We start from the raw sequence: 6873 nt of genomic DNA, 5'->3' as shown, positions 1-6873 counted from the left end.
TTATTAAGTTTCCATAGAAGAAAGTGCAATGAGATAAATCTCTCTTAGCAACTTGCATTGTAACTTTACTTGGTGGGGGTGAGGACCAGCAAGGAAACAAGGATGTGGCCTAGAGTACAGCATGAACAGAACTGTCCTTAGGACATACAATAACAGGCTGAAGCTGTCATGAATACTCTGTTTCCCTAAGGTATGGATATGTGTCTTTGCAAGCCTCATTGGAATCAGGATTTATTGATCTGGAATCTCTTAGAAACACCTGTGAGGTTCTGTGTATTATTTTCTTATAAAAGCTTGTTTCTTTTTGAAAATGAAATTACTATCAAGCTTACAAAATGGACACAGTGTTATTGATTTGCAGTCAGGAAGGTTATATTTAAACTTACCAAGAAAAAAAAAAAATTGAGATGCCTGGTAAGGCATTCTGCTTTTGCTTTTTTTTTTTTTTTTTTTTTTTTTTTTTTTTAATGTCATTGCTCTTGACTAGTTCTGATGTAGTCAGCCTTTATTTCTTTCCTCAGGAAGGATAAAATGGAACCTTTGCCTGATGGTGTATTGGTAACTAGGCAATCTCCAAAAGAAGAACAGGCCTGGCTGGGAGTTTTTTGGGGGGATTGTTTGATTTTTATTCCCTGGAGGGGAGAGAATAAGAAGAAATTTTGGTCTCTTAAAAAAACAAAAAGAAAAGTCAAGAGACTGATTAGGCCTTATGATTTCAATAATGTTTGACTCTCTGCATTGTGACGACAGTGTTTGATTTTTCTGTTTGCTTTTCCCCCCCTTTGAATGCAAGGCTGGGATCTGTTGTTTCTGATTAAATGTGTGCCGAGCTGTGTGGTGTTAGAAAATTGCACTCCCTGCACCTCCATTCCTCGTGCTCTCTGTTGCCCAATGTGGAAGTTGTGGCTCTATGGGGATTTACTGTTTCCTCTTAGGATCACCTGTGCTGTGGCTTAAATAAAAGTTTGTTTCTTCAGCTGTCTGACTTCGGAGTTTATCTGACTCAGGCTCACCCCTCAGTTTTATAATGAGCTAGTTTATTTGCTTGTGCAAATTGAGTTTTCTTAGACAGAAATATAACAGACTGTAAAGAGGCCAATCTTTTGATCATTTCGCCTCCGGAAGGGGGAAGGCTACAATGCCTTTCTGCACTCACTGGGCACTCCCTGGGTTGTTAATAACATTTAGTTACTGTTCCTGAACGCTCTGTGGTTGGATTTTTTTTTTTTTTCTTCCCTTCAAACCGTGTTATAAAAGTCTGGTGTGTAGAAAAATGTTGTTTCTTCTGCCTATGCTAGAAATATTGATAGGGTTTAGAATCTAATTACTTCTCTATTTGCAGGAAATACAGAGCCTTTGCTTAGCAACCAGTCTGCCTGTTTCCAATTCTTCTTTAAATCTATCTTTGTGCTGCACCTATAGCTGTGTACACAGAGAGGCATGAGGCAGAATGCTGGAAGAAAAGGAGGCGTGAACACTTTGTGAAATGGTGCCCGTTTTTCCTCGATGGGCCTCGAGCCTCTAATGCAGCCCAACAAAGCTGAGAGTGATGCGTCAAAATATCTTTTAATAAACAACGCAGGCAGTAGGAAACAATACTGGTCAGGGCTTGTTTTTCTGGCTCGGGGCCTTATTCCAACCTGTTGCAACCAGCTATTGAACGTCTATGGGGACACCCCCACACAAGAGGCCCCATGGAGGAAGGGAACTTTTACATTTCTGTTTGACTGGGATCCTTGCCAGTGGCTAAGTTCAAAGTGCAGTTTCCAGTAATTTGCTGTTACTACTCTGTGTGTTTGATAGGCCAGGACAGAAGCATGCAACCCGAAGTAATATTTCCTGATTTCTGACATTTCTCAAGATATGAATGGAGGTTGCTGAGGCACTAAAACTCGGAAGGGTTTTCCTGACTCCGACACCTTTGATACTTTCCTCTTCTCCTCTTGTGCAGCCCCTTTCCCTCCCCCCATCTCCTCCCTTAGCTCACATTCCCTGCTGTTGTCAGTTCCGTATTTGGATGAAATTCATATTGATTGTTTCCCTATGCAAACACTGTGTGGCTGGTCTGATGCAACCAGAAGAATCCTACTGATTTAGTGAGCGTGAGGGTTATTTAGATTGATATCCTTCTGGAGGGGCGATAATGCTTTCATCTCCCCATAGAATTATGGTTCCCCTTTCCATTTTGGGGGAAGGGCATGGAAATGAATTTCCTTTGCCCTGTTAACTGGAGTAAGAAGGGAGGTAAGCACAGGGAGAAGCCAGTGGAATAACTACTGTTCTCTCCAGCATATGCAGTTGTAGGCCATGTGTATGCCATTGTGGTTATGGAAGAAGCATCCTCTGTAATTAAGATTATATAAGCATTCCTCTTGTAATCCTTTGTTTCCAGCTCTCCAAAACTTGCCTCTTTTTGGGCTGATGTTTTCCTGTCTTGTTCTTTGCCATGTCACAGCTTAATTATTTATTTTCCAAGCAGGGATGCAAATGTTGGAGAGAGCTGAGGAAACAGACTTTTCTTGCCGATTTGAAAACGACTCTTGACTTTTTTGCATATTAAATCCAGAGTCCAAATGAGCTTTAGGTAGAAAGGATGTGACTGTTGATAAGCTTTTGGGGAATGCTATTTTAATTACTGAATAATCCATATTTGTGCAAAAGGTAATGCAAATGGGCTGTGGAAAGGCAGAGATGAGGTTGGGCAGACAGGCTTCAATGCTTAAAATCCTAATTCACCTTTTTTTTTACAGCTTAAGTGAGCAGATTTCCTAAGTCTGCAAGGGCATGGGAGTCTTAGTACAGCTACCCACAAAAGCAGAGCAGTAAGAAATTTAAAGGTGCAGAGTTCAGTTCTAACTGCCCCCCCTGCAGCAAAGTCAGTGCTCACAGGAACAAAAGCTGGGTGTTGAAACTGTGTGTGCTGGCTTTGCACTGAAGCTTCACATTTCATCTGAAACTGTCATCTCAATTCTGTTTTAAAAACCAAATAAAATTCCTTTGACTAGTATGTAGCTTGAGTTTTCAAAAAAATAAGCAGGCAAATACCTTTTCTTCCAGAGAGCACTGACAGGTGTTCACACAATCCAAGCACTCATGAGGTTTTAATCATTAAACTAAACAGTTCCTTGAAAGCAGAGGAATTTGGAGTTAATTCTGATCTTTATACTTGTGCTATCACATCCACTCCTGTGTGCCCAATGCTGTGACATCCATGGGACTTGCCTAAGCAGCAAGTAGAAGGAAACAGCGGGAACGTATTTTTTGAGCCGAACGTTTCAAGCACTGTAACTGGAACTGCATTATTTGTGATTAGTGCCTTTTTTCCCCGATGTTTAGTCCAAAATCCTCTTGGGGGGGGGGGGGGGGGGCGCAGTGGCAGAAAGCACGGAGTAGCAAATAATCACAAGATGCTCCGTGGTGGGAGCTGATTTGCCCACGAGCGCCGTACGTCGCTGGTACCAGGGCGTGTGTCATGTGGCCGACAGCTGTGCTCCCTTGCCGGATGCTCAGCCCTCCTCCATAACCAGCTGCAGGGCCCTGGCCTCTCTCTCTGGGGATTTTCAGCCAGAAAGATTTGGAAGGGAGAAGGCTGCGACCTGCTCCATGTGTTGGGGGTTTTGTTTTATTAATTATTTTGGTATTAATTTTGTACAAGAATAACTCACCGACGTCTGACTCCATAAGTGGGTTAAGCCCATGGTCTCCTGTGGGTGACAAGTGCTCTGAGCTGACTGAAGAATGTTGGGTTGCATCATGAGGCCAAACAGCAGGTAAACAAATGGAGTGTTCAAATAAAATAATTCCTCCTAAACCTCGAGGATTGCACTGAGCTTTGTTGTTTAGTGGTTTCTTGGCCAAGAGAAGCATCAAGAATGTTACACTGAATAACTGTAAAGGGTTACTACACTGAAACTGCAGTCTAACTGTGTGGAGGAAGATGCAGGGCTCACTAGATCCCACAGGAAGTTTTCTATGTAGTCCCTTGTGTCTTCATTGTTGATATGTGAAATCATAATAATATTCGAGAGGCTGTGTTTGGTTTCCATAATATTTGCTCAAATGTGAATTGTACCAAGGGAGTTGGGTTTGTCCTTTGAGATCTTCTGTGAAAAACAAGAAGTCATGAAGGAAGGAACGTGTCCTGTTGTTCACTGTAACAATAAACATGGAAAATGATTCAATGATCTGAGAAGCTCAGTGAAATTTATGAGAACACAGCAGCTGTCACACTAGATTAGATCAAAGATTATTGTGACCAAGTATCCTGCCTCCAGCAGAGGCCGGTGAGAGTGGGATAGGGAAAGGGCCTCAGAAAAAAAAGTAAATTTGGAATTATCTTTCCCTGCTCTATCTTTACAGTGTCCAACAAAGAGTTGTGTAGTAGCTTCTGAGACTGACATGTGCTTGGTAGCTTCTCTTGGATGCATTCATTGTTCATTCCTCTGATCTCCATTTGAACCTGTATGCTGCTTTGCCTCGACCAGCCCCTGTGGGCACTGAGCTCCACACTGTAATTGTTTTATGAAAAAGCATTTCCTTTTGTTTCTAAATTGCTGCCAGTTTAAAACAGGCTTCCCGACTTCCTTTATTACATACAGTAAATAATTCCCTTTTTTTACCACATCATTCCATTCATTATTTTTCAGATGTCGATTCTGTCCTCTCTTAGCCAGCTGGCATGTCCTAATTTATTTAGTTTCTTCTTGTCCGGAATTTGTCCTTTACTTGTTACTTTCCACGATGCCTTTTCCCCTAATCTTTCCTGGTTTTTTCTGTGTGCTCTGTGAGATGGTGTGGAGGTGAATGCAGCACTGTAATCAAAGGGCCCTAATGAGTAACCTCGTGAGGGTGCTTGGATGAGCAAAATGCCTGTGGACTTGAGCCAAAGGTTACTGTGATTAGTCTGGGAAGACCAGTGCTGTCAGGCTTTGTCTGTGTGGTGTCAGAACAAGATAAAGGTGTACAAGCGCTCCTTGTTACCTGCATTGAGTTCATCATCTCCCTTCTGAAGTTACAGCTGTGATGCCAAAGCTTTGAGTGAACCATACTTCAGGCTCCAGGACCTGAAACAGTGGTTGCCAAAAGAAAAAGATTTTACCAGCCATGGTGGTGTGGTGGAAGTCTGTGTCATGTGGGGGAACGAGGGGAGAAGCTCCTAACGTGTTCAGCCAAAAAATTGTTTTACCCGCCCCCCCCCCCCCCCCCAAACCCTGCAATCCATCAATGAGTAGTTTTTCACGATCCCTTTGGGTTATTTGCATCAGTGGATTTTTGCCCTTAAAAAGTGATTTTGTACTGGAAAGTGGGGATGTGCTTGAAACTCCCCTCAGATCTTGGCCTCATGGGGCACTGAAAGCCCTGACAATTCAGTAACAGCCCTGTGCACAAGCCTTGCAGTGCAGCAAAAAATTCAAATGGTTCCTTTTGTGGTGAGGTTACGAGTCAATAACTTGAGCTCGGATTGTGTCCATATCCGGTGAGGAGTAAGGATTACATTCCCCCCTCCTTCTCCTCACAGTCCTGCCTAACAAATTCAGACCCATTCCCCGCAGGGAGCCTAGGCGGAAAGGAAGGGAGTGTCATCCACTTGGGAGCTGTTACTGCATCCGCTCCTCCCAGGAAAGAGGAGGGAGGAATTCCGACAATCCCTTGCCAAGCTATTCCAAGGGTAGAGCACTTACACCCCACCAGCTAATCAGGGCTGTTCCTTAAGGCTTTATTTTAGCATCTGGACTTCAGTAACTTTTTTTAAGCCTAGTTTTGTACTGAGAATTACTGTGAATTTTAGATCTAAACCATTGCTTGGGTTGCACATCCAAAATAAGCATTGTTAACAAAAGCCAAGTGCCTTATGCATTTTATTCAGCGCTAAGAGCAGCTTGACTGCTAATATTTCATGTGCTGGAAGAAATGGAGCTGCAGTGTTTTCAGCTAATTTTGGGATTTTGAAGCAGGTCCTGCGTGGCAAACTGTAATGCCCGTGGTTGTGCCAGTGGTGATCAGTTTGAGGCCAGGAGATGTGGGTGCAGAGAGATACAGGACAGAATCCTTATAAGAAGGCAAACGTGCCCTTTGCCATGTTTGTTTAATATGGCACTATTAGTTTTTTGAAATGCCTTTTAATTTTTTTTCCAGGTCTGCTACCATTCAAATAAATCATATGGCTGAGCAAGAATTTGTCCTGCCTCCTCCTAAGGCATGTAGGCTTAATCCTTTTGCTGCCTAAATCATAGCCATGGTGTTAGGAAGGTTTAAACAAAACTCTGCTGTATTATATCCTGGCAGTTACTCAGGAGGAATATGTGGAGAAGGGGGGAGCAAGGTGAGAAAGAGAAAATCACTTACCTCTCTTCTCTTGCTGTGCTAGTCCAGCTGGAGTGTCTGCACAGAGGAGCTTTGAGTTCTTCCCTTTGCAGGATTCCACAAGCACAGCTGGGTAGAAACAAGCAGGACTGAACTAGTCCGGAAGGTGGATTGCTTTGTGTGCCACAGTCATGTGTCTCCAGCTCCAGCCAGGCGTTCTGGCTTTACACAGCAGATAAACAGCTACATAAACTGATGGAAAGCTCAGTTTTCCTTGCATTGCTTTTGCCCTTTGTGCTCTAGATTTTCACAAGGAGTGCCATTTTTTTGTGTGTTGAACTAAGGAATTCCTAAGTGAAGGAGCAGATTATTTGTTCCTCAGCGTGCATGTGGGTGAAAAATGCAGAGCGCTGGGTGTAGCCCGATTCAGAGGTGTACAGTTCATGGGAGCAGCAACAGCTTCCACTTGCGTGGGTGCCTTTTTTGGCAAATACAGGGCTGCAGAAAGAAATGGAACAACTCTCCCAGTGTGTTGGAAGAACAAGGTCCAGATAAGTAGTGTTAGTAGCC

At 43.2% G+C, this 6873-nt stretch overlaps 1 long non-coding RNA gene across 1 annotated transcript; it reads right to left on the bottom strand.

Annotated features, from left to right (window-relative positions):
* Positions 1 to 3356: 3356 nt before the first annotated feature.
* Positions 3357 to 6475, bottom strand: LOC310909192. The gene is made up of 3 exons (XR_014590030.1): positions 6346 to 6475; positions 4981 to 5063; positions 3357 to 4151 (listed from the first exon to the last, which is right to left on the bottom strand). It is a non-coding gene; the product is annotated as an uncharacterized lncRNA (long non-coding RNA).
* Between the last annotated feature and the right edge of the window lie 398 nt (positions 6476 to 6873).

The sequence above is a fragment of the Zosterops lateralis genome (genome assembly GCF_965231275.1).
Source record: "Zosterops lateralis genome assembly, chromosome: 5".
In the NCBI taxonomy this organism is placed as follows: domain Eukaryota; kingdom Metazoa; phylum Chordata; class Aves; order Passeriformes; family Zosteropidae; genus Zosterops; species Zosterops lateralis.
This window is presented reverse-complemented; position numbering and strand designations above follow the sequence as displayed.